Source organism: Sciurus carolinensis, chromosome 5 (assembly GCF_902686445.1).
Source record: "Sciurus carolinensis chromosome 5, mSciCar1.2, whole genome shotgun sequence".
Lineage (NCBI taxonomy): Eukaryota > Metazoa > Chordata > Mammalia > Rodentia > Sciuridae > Sciurus > Sciurus carolinensis.
The window spans coordinates 96,328,381-96,346,527 of NC_062217.1; the positions used below are offsets into that span (position 1 = coordinate 96,328,381).

The 18,147-nt window shown below is 35.4% G+C and overlaps 1 protein-coding gene across 2 annotated transcripts in view; it reads left to right on the forward strand.

Moving 5' to 3' along the window:
- Prkg1 (protein kinase cGMP-dependent 1) overlaps nt 1–18,147 on the forward strand; it is a 1,194,090-nt gene that overhangs the window by 676,150 nt on the left and 499,793 nt on the right. The window lies entirely within an intron of this gene.

Below are 18,147 nucleotides of genomic sequence, written 5' to 3' on the forward strand. Positions count from 1 at the left end.
TTAATAGACACCATTTAGCTAATATGTTATTTTGCCAAGAAAATTCATTGTGTTGAATTCTTTTCTAATCTTTGGTGACTGCTTACTTATAAAAACAGAGTGCCTAGAAACTGTAAATTATTTCACAGAGGGAAAAAGTAGAACAGAGATGGCTATTAATTTAAGCTATTTCACATTGAAACTGTCACTCTAAAGAAAGAAGTGTGGGTAGATTAAGATATATGATTCTTTGGTAAAGAGAAATACTTAAAATGGCAAACCTCATGTTGAAAAGTTCAAAAGGCATTAGTTATAAATAGGGTATTAAAGTGAATTGAACATTTTATAGCTTTAAAACTGGGATGATGAATGTGGAAGTGTTTTGCAGACTCTAAAACATGCACACTTCAGGCTTGTATAGATCTGAGAAATGCAAGGGTTTGTGTTCTGTGTACTAGTATTGGGTCGGACAGGCAGCAGTATTATTACATGGCTTCCCATGTCTCATAAGAAAAACAACCAGACATTGTTTATAGTCCCAAGTATTATTTAGAATATAAAAAGAGCCACTTAAATCAAGTAGGTCAGTATTCACTATAATTTCTTATACTTAGATAACACTTACCATATGGATTACCAGACTTTTCTTTGTACAGAGGAAAAGAGCAACCTCAAAACCCATACATACATCACAGGGAAGATAAGTGTAATCCTCCTGCCATGACCCTCAATTAATTGAAAGACTAAGCCATGTTTATTACAAAGAAAGAAAGAGGGATGGTCAAAAGTGGTAGAATTTGCCAGGCCTGCTGGTACACTCCTGTAATCCCAGCAGTTCTAGAAGCTGAGGAAGGAGGATGGTGAGTTCTAAGCCAGCCTCAGCAAAAGTGAGGCACTAAGCAACTCAGTGAGACCCTGTCTCTAAATAAAATACAAAATAGGACTGTGGATGTGACTCAGTAGAAGACTATCCCTGAGTTCAATCCCTGGTATTCCCCTCCCCCAGAAAAAGGGGTGGAATTTTATAGGAGACAAGCATTTCTTTCTTTCTTTTGTCTTTCAAGATAGAAGAAAGATGTAGATGGCAAATCAAAGAGATTGACAGAGAAATTTGTTAGGTGCTAACATCAAAATTTTTATGTGCTTGGGTATGTACACTCATCCTAAAGAATGGCAGATACACCAGTCCATCACAGCATCTTCCTGTAGTCACAAAAAGACCATCCTTCCTTCTCCTTATCATCCCTTGGAATATTAGTGAAATTTCATATATAAATTTGTAACTCAGAGCATTAGCATGCAATTAGAAACCTCTGTATGAACTCACTATAATAAAGATACCGGAGTTCCCTCTAGGCAGATTAAACCAAAAACACTGAATTCAGAGCACTGGAATCTGCATTTAGAATGAACATCTGGAAGCAAACTCTCAGAGAATCTGCTCTTCACTTTGAGAGACACACCATTTGAGCATGATTCCTATTATTTATGTATATGGAGGGCATAGGTGTGTCCTAAAATATCACTACTCTATGGGATAGAAGGTGCTTCAACAGGCTTATGACATAAACATCTGTTAAAATGGCAGTTATTATCATTATTGTTACCATGATTGAATTCTCTATCTTGTTGACTTCTTCACACCTGAAAAAGGGAACATGTTCCCACTCTGCTCATCATCTTGCCCAGGTACACCCTGCCTTGTTTTGGAGGGGATGATGTAAACAGCTGGTGTAGTCAGAATGAGAAAAGGCTTGAAAACTTTTCTTAGAAAACTTACTTGTATACATATTAACTTTAAAGACACTTACTGAAAATGTAGACATTTTTACATTCCAGGCCTTTCCAAACTTGTCACTAGCCAGGTGGGTTTTGTCTTAGGTGCTTACATCCATGGCAATTATCAGGATTCCTCATATTCTCTTCCCAAATCTCTCTTCTTATGAATGTCAAGCTTTTGCTATGTGGATGCTGGATATATCTTATCACAACTTCCCTAGAGCATTTGGAAGTTTGATGGGTCCTTATCACCACTTCTCCTGGTAAAAGGAGATACTCTTCTGTTTCTCTCTTCCTACCACCTACTGCTGTTACTACTCACTTCTTTTCCATTTCTTCCTCCCATTCCTGTGGGGGAGGATTTACCTACCAAAGCTTCCACAAGCAATTACACCTCTAGAATATGAGGTAGAAACTTGGTTCTTCTGGTTTGCAATCTGTCAGCCAGGTTCCTAATAACTGCCCTGGAGGATATTTGAGTAGCTTCCTGTTGACAGTGAGGAACTATTCTCTGCCATTCTCAAACACATGTCTCAAAACTAAGCCCAGATATTTGAATGCTTATGCACCCCAAATCTCTGTGAGTTCTCTAGTGTTCTAATATCTAAATATCTGCACACAAGCTTTTTCAAAATTTTACCTTGTCTGTCTCCTGGAAACAGGTACTTACCCTGATAACCCAGAATTCCCCAGGCAAGCTTGTAGATTAGCCTTCAGGTTCCCAGGACTTTCCTATAAAAGGATGTATTGAAACAAGTACAACACACATTTCCATGTAATTGCTATCATTCACTGGGTTGCCAAGGTAACAGGCACTACGTGAACTACTAGAATCAGTATAGATAGAGCTGGTGAGTTGTTAAAACTAAAAAAATATGCATTATTCAGCAAGCTGCTCTCGATGCTTACCTATAGAGCTTTTCTTCTTTAAAAAGACAAGTGTTATTTTCCCATTTTGGGGGAAGCATATTTAATAAGATGATCCTCCATAAAGAGAACAGATTTGTTCTGGAATAAACTGCCTTTGTACTATTTTCCTCTTGGTATCCATTATGAATTGCCAATATTATTTGCTCCTTGCTTGTTTTTCATAAAATATCAGTTGCTCTTAATGCAGAGTCTGAAAAAATTGTGAATGAGAAAGAATTCATATTTTATAGGAGTATTCGTATTTTGACAAGTAGCAACATATGAAAATAGAATTTCTGAGGTTATTTTTCTTATTTGTCCCAATAGGTTCAGAGCTCAAAGAGTAAAGAAAGACAATCCCTTTATAGCAAAGGGTTCTAATTGATCAAGTTTCTATATAGTTTTTTCTTTTCTTTTAGGAATTCTGTAGTAGATGAGTTCAAAGGTCTGTTCAGTGACTCAGATCCTGCTCTTTGACATGCTTCATTAGAAATGAATAGACTGCTGTCCCACCAACAATGTTCTATTGCACCTTTTCCCACATACTCTCCAACATTTATTATTGTTTCTATTTTTGATGACTGTCATTCTGACTGGAGTGAGATTAAATCATAGTATGGTTTTGATTTGTATTTTCCTGATTGTTGGAAATGTTGAAAATTTTTTCCCTGATTGTTGGAGATGTTGAAAAATTTTTTCATATACTTTTTGGTCTTTTGTGTTTCTTCTGTTGAGAAGTTTCTCTTTAATTCTTTTGTCCATTTATTGATTAGACTTTTTTTTTTTCGGTGTCAAGTTTATATGTATATATATTGGATATTAATCCCCATCGGAGGAATAGCTAGCAAAGATTTTCTCCCATTCTGTAGGCTTTCTTTTCACATTCTTAGTTATTTTCTTTTCTGTGTAGAAGCCTTTTAATTTGGCATCCCACTTATTGATTCTTGGTTTTATTTCTTGTGCTTTGGGGGTCTTGTTATAGAAATCAGTGCCAGCACAAACATGATAAAGTGTTGACCCTATGTTTTCTTCTAGAACTTTTCAGTATTTTACCAAAATAAATAAAATCACCACATTATAGAGATAGTTACCTCAATGTCTATAGCAGCACAGTTCATAATAGCTTAATTATGGAATAAACCCAGATACCCCTCAATAGATGAATGGATTAAGAAATTGTGGTATATACACAAAAGAGTTCTACTCAGTCATAGAGAAGAATGAGATTATGAAATTTGCTGGTAAATGGATGAAAATGGATGTTAAGTGAAATAAGCCAGACTCAGAAACTCAAAGGTGGATTATTTTCTCTCATACGTGGAAGCTAGTATAAAATAAAGGAAAGGAAGAAAGAAAAATGGGACATTATAAAGATAAAGGGAAGATCAGTTGTGTAGAAGAAGAAGATCAAGAGGCAGAGTGAAGTGATGAGAAAAGGGAGACAGTGTGGAATGAATTCTTAAAAAAACTCAAGTTATGTGCATATATAAATATGCCACAGGGAATTTTTATAAGTAAAAAGAATCCATCAAATATAAATAGAGGAGCAAAAGGCAATCCAGCAGGCTAGAGGAAGGAGAACAGGGAAGGAGAGGAAGGATAGGAGGGAAAAGGGGGGATTGTGATCTGAAATCCAATTCCATGCATGTATGAGTTTGTCGGAATGAACCCAACTACTACCTCTAATTATAAAGTTCTAATAAAAAAGAAATGAATATGCTGAAAATGAATATAAAGGAGGCTAAGAAGTAGCCATATATGTCGTCAAACCATAACAACAAATTGCTTTTATTTGGCAACTTTGACATAATGGAGGCAGAATGCCTTTTATTGATTTTAGGTTTTGGTACTTGGAATATGATGACCACAAATAAATTGGATATGAACTGTGACCAATACATTGAAACATTGTTGTTGTAAGTAGAATGCTTCTTTTGAGGAGCTTATTTGTTCAAAGCAAAAATGCAAAAAAAAAAAAAAAATTTGGATCATCTTTTGACTGAATAGCTCAGAGTACTTGATTATACCTGCCAGATACCTAATTCTAAATTCTAAATCCAGCCTAAGCTGAAGATGTGAACATCAACCAAGTCTGCACCTTCAAGGAACTGTGAGTCTAGCAAAAAAGCTTAATAATAAAGTCCTGCTAATAATAAGTGAGGAGTTAACTTTTTAAAGAGATCAAGAGTATTAGAGACAGAGAGAAAGGAATGTGCAAAGCCCAGAGTCAAATGCAAGTCGGGCATTACAAACAGGCAGGGGCATTCCCAGGTAATATTCTGATAGACGAGATTGTTAGTACCTCACTGCACCAATAGTTTGGAAGCTGGGCAATCATCCCCGGTTATTTTGTTAAGTATCCCACTGCTACTTTCTGACGCCTTAAAAAGCTAACTATTAAAGTTGGATGCACAAATAAGATGATGGAAGATGGAAGGAAAACAAGAACCACATGTGTCACTTAATTTCTGGTGTCTTCTCTCTGTTGACCTCCCTTGATGTAAATATAGGACAGTTTTTATTAACATAATGCTTTCTGCCAGATACCCTGTCAGGATCAGGGGCAGAGAAGAGGGAGTGGCAGGCACTGTCAGCACACTGATGGCAGTAGGATTCCAACTGGTTCTTCCAATAAAAGGGAAAACGCTCCTCAGATCAACATTCCTGTGTCCAAAAACAAGGCAGTTAGGTCTGAGACCACTGGGGAAGCAGATGGAAGACATATAACAGACATGCCTTCTTTCTTCTACTCTCTTGTTCTCTTTTTGTTATTGGTATAGAGGGGCTCTGAGAATATCTTAAAGAATAGTTTCTCAACATTGGCACAAAATGGGAGGACAAGGAAAGCACTCTTCAAAGTGAACTTAGGAAACTCAGAGCCAGGAGTGTGACTAATTATTTTTGAAAACTAACCACTGTGCTGATGTAATACAAATATGGCTTTTTGCTTATCTATATGAAGATCTCTAAATCTGAAATTGAGAGTTAGGATTCTTAAGTAAGAAGGGAAACGTCTTTAGAAATGAAAGAATAACAAGCTTATGATAAACACTATGGTCAGCAAAGTGCAAACTTTTATTTCATTGAAATTTAAGTCTTCATTATGTTATGGTTTGAATGTGAAGTCAAAGGTCACATATGAGACAATAAAAGTAGGTTCAGAGGAGAAATGATTGGGTTACGAGAGCCTTAACCCAATCAGTGAATTAATCATCTGATGGGATTGAGTAGTAATTGAAGGCAGGTGGGGGTGTGGTTCAGGTGGTGGGGTATTGGGGGTGTGGCTTTGGGGTATATATATTTGTATCTGGCACGCGGAGTCTTTCTGTTTTCTGACCGTCATGTGAGCTTCCTTCCTTATCACATTCTTCCACCATGATGTCCTGCCTCACCTTGAGCCCCAAGGAATGGACACTGCTGTCTATGGATTGTGACCTCTGAAACTGTGAGCTCCCAAATAAATTTTTCCTCCTCTATAATTGTTATGGTCAGATCTTTAAGTCACAACAGCGAAAAAGCTCACTAAAACAATTACTTCCTGTCTTGATTATTACAGTATAATGCTAAATCGTCTGAGGTCTCTTAGTCCCATACATTTATTTATGTATACTTTCGTCAACATTTATTAACTCTTGTGCACTAGATATTGTTCTGGGCGCTAGGTGTGGTGAAATTTAGTTCCCATTTTTACAGGGCTAACATCCTAGTGTGTGTGCGGTTGACCACAAACCACAAACTCATGCATTAAAATAACAATAATAATGTCCAATTGTATTGGATGCTGTGAAACTAAAGTAAGTAAGCGTAACTGGGTACTTTGGCACAGGTGGTCAAGAGAAGTTTCTGTGAAAGATGACCTTTAAGCCATGTCTGTAATGCAAAGATCAGAGATCAGAGTATTCGAGGCAGTGAACAGCTAGTGCAAAGCCCCAAAATGGGAACAGGAAAGCAAGAAGACAAGTTTGAGCAAGGGCTTAGACTGTCCACTTGTGGCCTGTGGAGGGCAGGAGTTAAGAGTGGGGGAGTGGTAGGCAATAAGGTCTCAAAGCAGGTGTGTTATATAGGCTTTGTTAAAAGGGTAAGGAATTTGGATTTTATTCATAATATAAAGGATAGGGGGCATTATAAGCTCACAAGCAATAATATAGGTTTTATATTTTAAAAATCACATTCAAAATAGCTATGAGTCCATAGTGATGTAAATAAAAGGCTTGAATAAATAAATAGGGGTGAAGGGGCAGATCTTTCTGGTACATAAATTTCAACCAATTTGTAGATATTTCCTGCTTCAGGAGGTAGAACTAATCCCTTTCTCCTTGGGCTGGATTTAGTGACTCAGCTTGTAATGAACAGAGTATGGAAAGTGAAAAAATGGTAACTTTGCAGTGGAAAAACCTGGCATTTACCATAAGAACCCTTGTTCTGCTTCACCAGACAGAACCTGATCTGATGATCATGATCTGATGAGGCTATCTTGCTTCTGGGTAACCATCCTCAAAATTCACAATAATGAGAAACATTAGGCAAACCCAAATTAAAGGACATTGCACATAATTCCTGATCATGTTTCTCAGAACTGTAAAGGTCATGAAATTGAGGAAAACTGAGGAATTATCATGAACTGGAGAAGACCAAGAAGGTGCAACAATTAGATGCAGCCCAGAATCTTGTATTAAATCTTGGAACTTAGAAAGGAGATTAGTGGGGAAAGAGTGACATCTGGATGAAGTGGGAGCTTAGTAACACTGCACTAAACTTTTCTATTTTGATACATTTATAATGGTTATATAAACTGTTAACATTGGGACAACTGAGTGAAGGGTGTAGAGGGATTCTCTGTACTATCTTCAGATCTTTTCTATAAATCTAAAATTATCCCCTCATTTAAATAGGAGGGGTCTAGCTTCTCTGTGATGTTAGACTGAGACTAGGGTACAAACATGGAGGCAGAAAGACTAGGAGGGACAGTTCTACTGGAGTGATCTAGACAGTTGCTGAAGGTGGCTGGCCTAACAGACTTGTGGCAGACATGGAGGGAAGGGGCTGTGTTTGGAGATGAGAAAAGATTTGGTGATTGCCTGGTTGTGGAGTGTTATATACAGAGAATAGGAGAGAGGGAGATAAAGAAATATTACAGGAAGAATTATTGCCTTAAAGATAGATATAATCATGTCTTCTCTTTTCAGAAATCACTAGCTTGCTCTTGACTATAATAGAGGCAAATCCTTCACCCTGACCTATAAGACTCTGCCACTAATAATAGTTTCTTGCGTTGTGCTCATCCTACCTTCTGCATACCTCACTCCACGCAGGCACTCCTGTGTCACAATTGGACCCAGCATCCTATTTCCAACTCATTTCAGATCCTGCAAAGATTAGATTTTACCTCGGTCTTACTAGTTAATAATCATAATAGCACACCACTTTTCCCCTGAGCTTTTATATCATGCCATGTTTCTATGGTAGGAGCTTTACCTTCATCACCACATTGATTCCCAAAACATTCTTGAGAAAAGAGCACCTTTCTTATCTTGCTTGGGGAATCTGATCCTTACAGGGTGTGTGTGAAGATATCGAATGTGTTGTTCAAACTGAAAAGGAACAGTATTTATACTTTGGAATGGCAGGTATAAACCAAGCCTATCCTGGGGAAACCAGAACACCTGGTCCTACTAGTTTGTGTGAAAATCAATGTGCTCTCACCCAATGAGCAAGTGACACAGCAGAACTTTAAACTGTTAAAACTGTTCTTTTTCCAAATCCATGCTCTTGATCATTATATTGACACTCAATTGCTATTAGATTATGAGTTTGAATAAATAACCTCATTGCTTTGAGCTGCACATTGCTCATGGAGAAAAATGGTGTTCTGGGATGTTGGTTAGTAAAGCACTTAATAATGAAATGGTGGTTAGTAAAGCACCTACCAGGAAGACTGAGCAGGGTTTGGAGCTTAAATTTAACTAGATTTTTTGGGGCACAAAATAGTATTTAGCACATTATTTTGCTGACAGGTGGTACTAGCTTTTTAATAAACATTTATTAAAAGCACTGTAGTATTTTAAAATCAAGAATTAGATTCATTAGCCAAGGGAGTGGCCAGGAACTTCTTGGAGTACAGAAACTTTTGGAGAAAGTTGCTTAATGATTGACAACCCATCACAGAGAAAAATCTTGGTTGGGAAGATTACTGCAAATCTTGTTATGCAGATCCATGTTATTCAACAAAATCAACTGAGCAACTGTCTTGGATCCAATACTCCAGGTGCCTGAGTCTTGCACCCTCTGACACCATCTGCTATTAATTAAATTAATATGCCTCCCTGATCTCATTTTCACTTGCTACATAGCCCAGATTAAGAGGTTGTTTTTATCATCACTAGAGGCATTTTCTTATGTTTTCCAGGTTGTCCATGTGTGAAATCCCAAGTCTAAATCTCAACCATGGATGCTTTACTGAATTGTCACTCTAAAACCATGTAATTTGACATGATGCATTTTCTCCAGGGGCCACCTTTTCTTCTAGTAATATTGTTGAGATGTTAGCATGCATTTTTTGCCTTGCCTTCTTCAGGGCAGGATTATACTTTAGTTTTCATGTCAGTGCAAGTAATACTATTAAATTATTCATGAAATAGTTTTCAGTTATGGTTGTTTGCCATGAGAATTTCCTTCTTGAATTTTTTCATTTGATTTTTATTATCACATGACAATTGTGATAATAAAAATAAAATATTAACATTTTTTATTGCTTTGGGCAATCCACCTTGTAATTGTGAAATAACAATCTGGTGCCTTAGTTGGTGCAGAGTATAAAACACAATCCCTGCCCTTAAGGAACTTACTCATAATTATATTTATTATTCATTAAATAAATATTTATTAAATATCTACTGTCTTATTGATAAGTGTTTTTACATGGAATAGTTAATATTGTTTTCTCTTTGCAGCAACCTCATGATCTAAACAAGCTTGTATCTGCTACATATTACATCAATGTTCAGAGAAGTAAAACATTGTACTTCTTTGAGAAAGAAAACATTGAAATCCAGGCTACCTCTGGCTCTGAGATGTATGGTTAACTATAGTTTGTTTTTACAAGTAGAGAAGTAAGGAAAAATATATACTCATTTGTTCATCTTTGCTTTCCTCAATGTTGATTTTCTAGGTTTTTAAAAACATTCATATACATAATATAGCCTTACCTAAAAATTGCTTTAATGTTAAATCTGTCTCAAACAAAAGTAATTCATGTTAAGTAAACAGGTAAAATTCATTTTTTACTCAAAGTAGAAGAATTTACCCAAATGAACATATGATTCAACCAGCATGTTTTATTAGTTGTTTCCCTCATGAAAGTGTGATTGCATTAGATTCTGAGTTGTCTTTCTGGTGTTAAGATAAGTATAAATATAAACTGGCTTAAGTTGAATTTGATGTTTATCATAAGTGTCACCCTACTTGAATGAACTTCTGTATGAAAGTTGGATACTTCAAGGTATTCTAGTGCAGATGAATTGGGTTGAAAGTTATCTGTGGTTACTGATAACTAGACTTAAACATCAGGGTGTCTAAAGGCCTGTAATGAGTCAAACCTGGAAGTCTACTATATGTAATGTTTTGTTTGGCCATTAGCATAGAAATTTCTATTTGAGTGAAATCCAGATATTCTCAAGTGTGTTTCCTACATTCTAACTCATATCTCAGGACATTGGTTCAATTGGCTGGTAGCCAGCTATAAGATTTGAACTAAGTGCAAATATCTATTTAAACTTATATTAGTTTTATTTTAATGTGCTGAGGATTGAACCCAGTGCCTCACATGTGCTAGGCAAGTACTCTTATCACTGTGCTACAACCCCAGCACCTAAACCTATATTAGTGCATTTTGAAATTAGGAGTTCTAAGGGAGTTGCTGTCTTTAATATATTGAGGCCTAAAAGAGCATTTATTAATATGTATGTATTAATATATAGTGGCCCAGTTTGAAATTTAACTCAAATAAACCAGTGTGCCCCAGAGATAAATGCGTCTCTCCAATTGACTTTTATAACAAAAATAAAAAGCACTTGGCAGTTTGGAAGTCTTGCTGTGGTGAATAGTTGACTTTTGTTCTATGTCAACAGTGCTACCTTAAAAGTTTACAGAAAATCATTTTCGTATGTAATATAGCACCCTTCACCCAGAAACTTTGTGTATAAACTATAGAATACTATTCACATCATTTGGAAATGGATCAAATGTAAGATTTTCACTACCCAATGGAAGTGCTACTAATTGATTCTTTTTGCACATGTACTAAAATATTGATTATAATTCCCCAAATTATTTAAAAAATGAACTTCACAAGAACTGAATTTTAAAATGTTATCAACCAGTGGAAAATACTTTGCAAGTGAAAACCATACCTCAGAAAAATACTCTTGATACAATACAAAAATAATAGAATTATTCTGTTTTATATACAGAGCCTTCCACTATACATGTGTGAACATAACCTTTATCACATCCACTCAGCAACTCTGGTACCTTGTCATTCTCTGCCTCAAAAGGCCACACCTGATAAATGCTCATTGTTCTTTTGTTGCAATTTCTAAAATGTAGGAATAATGCCTCAGATAAGATTGAAGAAGAATTGAGGTGAGCACCTCTAGAGAGAGGACCAGAACAGGGAATGGAAAGGAAAAATGATAGGACCGCAAAAGTTGCACAAAAAAGCTCTGCTTGCACCAGGACATTTTGGAATCAGTTTTAAACTCTAAAACTCAAATTACTGAGTAAATGAAAGTGGTAGTCCGTCTGTCTCTGGTTGGTCACTCCCTAAAAAATTTAACACAAATAAGGATTTGGCTTGATGTTGGTGGTTGAAAAACAGAGAGGGGAAAGCACTGATGATAATAACCGTCAGTCTGTAGAACATCCATTGTAGATTTTGTATATTATGTCTCTTTATTTAATATTCATCATGACTATACAATGCAGATTTTGTCCCTACTTTGCCAGAAGAAAAGAAGAAATGGAGCATTTAAATATTTTGTCCAAGGTGGAAGAGCTTTTAAGAGCTGAAATTAGATTCAAACTATAGATAGTCCCCACTTTGTGAGGGTTTGAGTTAAGGATTTTTCAACTTTATGGTTTTGCAAAATCATATATGTTACAACCATTCATTTTTTTCACTTTCAGTATAGTATTCAAGAAATGACATGAAAAATTCAACACTTTATTAAACAATAGACTTTGTGTTACATGATTTTGTGCATCTGTAAAGTGTTCTGAGCACATTCAAAAAAGATTACTCTAGTGATGATTTTTAGGCTAGGTATATTAAACATATTTTCAAGTTAGGATTTTTAAGGTTTTATGAAGGATTTATTGGGATGTATGGCTAATTGTAAGTCAAGAAACATGTTGTAGCTCTCTCTGATTCTAAAATGTTTGTTCCTTTTGCTTTATTATACTGAATCTAAATAAAAATTTTAAATTTACCATAGATGAGGTAACCTGCCCTAATAGAATCTGTGGTTATTTAATTACTTATTTGAGTATTTACTGTTGATTATAGTGAATAAGCTGTTGTTCTTCATTGTGATATTATTTGATTCCCTGGACTTGTGGAATAAGTTGGAAAAGCCCAAATTATTATTTAATTGCTTCCTTATTTAGTCCCTCACTAAAAACTAAGAAAAGATGCTGATGTTGCATAGATAAATGTTACTTCCCACCTAATTCTTTTCCTTTATAAGTTGTTGTTTAAATATAACTATGATTTATTACATAGTTACATTCTCTAGCTGTTTTCTGCCACTAATCTGGTTTGGAAATGTTTAGTCTCAAAAAAAAAAAAATTCTCTCTGGGCACAGTGGCACACACCTGTAATCCCAGCAGCTCAGAGGCTGAGGCAAGAGGTTCTTGAGTTCAAAGCCAGCCTCAGAAAAAGGGAGGCATAACTATGAGACCCTGTCTCTGAATAAAATACAAAATAGGGCTGGGGATGTAGCTCAGTGGTCAAGTGCCCCTGAGTTCAATCCTCAGTACCCCATTGCCCAAAGTTTCTTTATAATAACCATCTCTGGAAATGTTCTTACTACAAAAAAAAAAAAAAAAAATAGCAAATTTCAAAAGGGTAGTTTTTTGTTGTAGTTGTCAATTTGACGAAAAATTCAAGATTCTTATTTTCAAGGAATTCACTGACTAATAGGAGAAGCAAGGAAGGTATCTGTTACATCTAAAAGTGATCCTGCAATGTGTATAATCAGAAAAATGAGAGATTACATTGTATGCATGATCTATCAAAATTGATAAATGTATTCTATTGTCATGTACAACTAATTAGAACAAATAAACTTTAAAAAATTTTAAAAAGTACCTATCTCATAGAGTTGTTATAAAGATTAAATGAGTTAGTATATAGAATATGCAATATAACTGGAGCTTGGCACATAAAGTCCTAATAAGTATTAGCTATTCCTTTTAGAGAATGACAAAAAAGACCAAGAGTACTATAAATATGGAATAGATGGGTGAGAAAGGCAGCTTACAGGAGCTTAGGTGTCCTTTAAGCTCATCCATCAAAAAGGTGATACTTTGTTATGGCAAGGAGGAAAACAAGTTGTCAATGTGTGACAAGTGAGTATACGCTTCTAAAATATGATTAAATGTGTTGTACCTTAGAATCACATATAAACTGGTTTTTTTTTTCTTTTTGGAATTATAGATAACTTTGGAAATCACTTTATTTCCTTTTAAAACCAAACTATGATCATTTGCCATTTAGCACAGAAATAAAACCAAGGGGAAAAAATATCTACCAAAGCAACAACATATCTTGCTTAGCATGTATCCTGAAAGGTAGTTGTCAACAAGGAAAGGTTACTCTCTATTAAAAACTTTTAGATTTAAAAATATTAGGTTCTGGCTAGAAAGGTGTGAAACTGTGCATTTTTCCCTGTGCAAGGGAGCCTCTTCAGTTTTTCACACTTTTTTCTATATTTTATATATACATTCTAGTTCTTGATGCCTATGTTCAAAGTTCAGCTAGAATGAAATAAGAGAAGTTCCAAAGTAAACTCAGTCTATGTAACTCACTTATTCTTCTGGGGTTCTTTAGGTGATAATGGATGAAAAGATAAAACACTTTCCCAAATGATAAAATAACCTAAAAGCCCCTGGCAGAAATGAGGAAAAGTGAGAAGCCAAAAGTCCTGCAATCCAACTACATTATTAACTAATGAATGGTAGACTATTTTCAGATACTAAAAGTTTCTTTTAAAAGTTATTAAACTTTATTTCTTAGAGTTGTTTTGGGTTCACAGCAAACTTGTGTGGAATGTAGGGAAAGCTCCATCTCTGCCCTTGACCTCACACTTGCATAGCCTCCCCATTATCAGCATCTGGCACCAGAGTGGCCCGTCTGTTATAGCTGAAGAACATGCAGTGTCACATCATTATAATCCAATATCCATAGTTTACACAGGATTCACTCTATGTGCATGTTAGGGGTTTGGACAATTAAGAGTCCCTTTTGAGAGAGTTCATTACCCTCCTGGTGCAAGTGTACCCTAAGCCTGGGAAGCAAATGGTTTTTAGTTATGATAAGACCAGAGGTGATGTTCCAGAATCTCTGCAAGGGCATGCCCCCAGGCAAGAGCATAGACCTCTAAACCTGGAGCAATGATAGTTTAAGTCCTGTAGCCCCAAGCTTTGCATGGCTTTGTACTGCTCAATGAATTTTACCGTTTAATTTGTTACAAAGGCTCTAGCCTTCAAAAGTAAAGAAGAGCAAACAGGAATGACAATTGGGAAATCTGTTTTTACTGATGATTGAGAAGAAAAGGACTACAAATAACATATTTTAGACTTTGACCTTGCAGAGAGTTACTCGTGTGAAGTGGGAAGGGAGAAAAATCTAGCATTTTTGTTTTGTTTTAAGAATTCAAATAATGAGTGCATTTTTTGGAGATTATGTATTATCTAGTGGCATTTTTTGGCCATGTCCCACGATATTTTTTTGTTATAACCCATTAAATATACATATATTTTTCTAGTATGAAATTATTAGCATAATTTAAATTCTGGTCAAAACCAATGTTACGCACAGTTTGGACAAAAACAAGTGGGTTAAACCTTCTTGTCCCATTGTCTAGAGAGCAACATTTTTCAAAGGGAAAATTAAACCTGACCTCCCAAATTCAAATGGGGTAAATTTGTGGTCAAAGGAGAAAACAATTAATGAATTTTATCTTTAAAAATATTTTGACAAAGACTTATTGTGAGAATGAATAATAATTCAGTTAATGAGTTTGGGAAGAAATTATCCCAATGTTAAGATTAGCAGAAAAAGGCTATTACACATTAGGGGGTAATATTTTAATCGAAAATATTTTGTGAAAGATCTGGACTAGGTGGAATCCAGCAAAATCACAATTTTTAAATAAATGGAAGCAGAATGGTATCTGTATATGGGGGGGGGTGCCTTAGTGGGGATTGAACCCAGGATTGCTTTACCACAGAGATACATCCCAAGATTTTAATTGTTTTTTCAATTTTGTGGCAGAGTTTCTCTAAGTTTCTTAGGGCTTTATTAATTTTCTAAGGCTGTTCTCAAACTTGTGATGCTCCTACCTCGGTTTCTGAGGTTGCTGGGATTATGGGTATGCACCACTGAACCTGGATAGAATCTATTTTTAATATTTCCCTATCCTGGGTACTTCTCATATAAATTGTCTTTGTAAACCTTGTTTTCATAAATACTTCCTCAAACTACAACAGTGTTAGTAGTTCTGAAGATAGAGGCTCAGCCTTGAGAAATTGAGTAAAAATTTTAAGAAGTTCTCATATTTGGTTTTCTGAACATAGAAAATCAAGAGGAGAAAGGAATCTAGAGATGAATGTAGATTCAAATAAGAACAGCCTGAGTTAAAGTTTTAATTTATGCAACATATAAACATAAATGCAACATAGAATTGAATATATAAGTTTATAATTCAGAGAAGTCTGATTTGTAAATAGAGATGCAGAAACTTATCAGTTTGCTAGGGCTGCAATAACAAAATGCCAGAGAATGGGTGGTTTAAAAAATAGAAATTTATGTTCTCAGGGCTTTAGAGGCTAGAAGCTTGAGATCAAGATGTTGAAGACAACTTTGTTTTCTTCTGAGGTCTCTCTCCTTGGCTTGCAGTTAGCTGCCTTCTTGCTGTATTCTCTCATGATCTTTTCTCTGTGTGTGCAAATTCTTAAAAGGACAACAGTCATATTAAAGTAGGGATGGGCCCACTTAACTTAATCACATCTGTAAAGGCTTTATCTCCAAATATGTTCATATTATAAGTTGCTGGATGGACACAGTTCAGTCTATAATAAGAGCATCTGTAAAGAAAGCAGTAAACAGTCTTAAGACTAAGAATGAATCCTTTGGGTATATTAACATCTAATAACAAAGGACTGGGAATTCAGGATAAAAACAGAAAGATAGAGGTGTACAGAGAAACAGAAGTGTGCACAGTCTTTTTATATCAAAACCATGATCAAATTTAGCAAAGATATTCAATAATAGAAGTACTGAGAAAATAATTCTTTTTATTTGGAATCTAGAAGTTACTGACAATTTTAGTGATGCAGATTCTGCTCAGTGATGCTTAAAGTTAGATTTTACTGAGTTGATAACTAAATGAAAGGCAAGAAGAACAAACACAACCTATTCATCAAGCCTAGGGAATAATAGTATTTGCAACTTGTAAGATCCTATCTTAGTAGAAATGATAGGGGCTGCTGTACTAGATGGTGTGTTTGTGTGTGTGTGTCTGAGTTCGGAAACTATAATGAATTAACACATTATATGGCTGAAATAACAGAAATTTACTTCTCACAGTCTTGGCAGCTGGAATTCTGAGATTTGCAAGTGACTATATTCTTACTATATTCTCTCAAGGTAAGAGCAGAGAGACAGGAAGCAAACTTTCTTATGTCTCTTCTCCAAGAAGCATTGACCTTATTCGTGAGGGCTCTACCCTCATTATCTGATTATGTCCCAAACAGTCCATCTCCAAATACCATTAACTTGGGGAATAGAATTTCGGTATCTGAATGGATACCAAAGGGAGACACACTCAGCCTTCAATGGGAGTGATTCACAGAGACATAGCACCGGGCTCAGCATATACTAACAACATAAACTCAAGGCAAATTCTTGAATGCTGAAAGACATTCCTAGTGAAGTGTAGGATTGTTAGGAATTTGTGTTGAGGAGACACACACTCTTTCACAGGATTCTCCTTGATGTCACTCTTTGATGGACCAATAATTTGAGATTTATTATTATCTTTTACTTTGCTCTTTACTTCCCTATATAAGAGTTGGAAGATTAGTGATCACTTTATCTCCCTCAAGTATATTTAAGAGTGAGAGTCTAAACATCAAAAGGGTCTCTTTTGTTGAGGATGATTTGATAAAAACAGGTTTAGTAGAGGTTTTGGTCCTATAGGAATAGGGCACTGTAAACAAATCAATACTAAGCTTAGCTGCAATTAGATGTTGTTGCTGGTGTAATGGGTGAGCTGTCAATAGTTGTGAGGTTAATAATTTTTGATCCTGCAGTTATTGCAGTTTATATTTTGAGCACCCCAGGGCCCTTAGCAGTTAAATACTGTTTTCCTTCCCTGAGTTCCCAAGTTTTAACTTCAGGTGTTAATGATAGTTTCAGTATACCTGATGTTATCAAATATTAAAATTGTAACTATTTTCAGGGGGAAAAAACCCTCACATACTCCAGCTACTAAATAATGTTATTCTAGATTTAATTCCAGGCATTCTAATAAGCAATAGGTTCTTGTGATCAGCTTTAAAAATTGTTATTTTTATTATTTTCTTTATTGTACAAAATCTTGCTACTGGCATTTTAAAATACCACATCTTGCTTTCAGTGAATAATAGTATATGATTGGTAAATTGTCAAGGTTAATCGAATTTTATTTCTTGCCTGTATAACTCTTAAGAGTGATCAAGAGATGTGTCTTAAAATGTTAAAATGAGTGGTGTGATCATGACCTTGCATTCATATGGGGAGCTATTTAAAATATAATTAGGACTTGGAGCATACTACTGGGGTCATATTTGCCTCATTGCACACTGGAAATACTTATTTACATATGTTCTTTCTTTAAACTATGAATTAAAGGTCAGGGTATTATTTAATTTTATTTGAATTACAGTGATTTTATAATATTGGGCACATGAGCACTCAATAAATATTTGTTGAATAATGAACTGAATTTAGAAGTAACAATTAGATCCATGTGGTGTGCATCAAATGTAAGTCTTTAGAAGGCATGTACAATTCAGAGCAAAGGATATTAAACATTTTGGTTCCTTCTTAGTTGAAGTATGGTGTTAATAAAATGTGTCACTTTCAGGAATGATAACTAATTTTTTTTTTTAACCCAGGGATGGTAGGTCAAGATAAACATGAATTAAAGTAGTCTGAG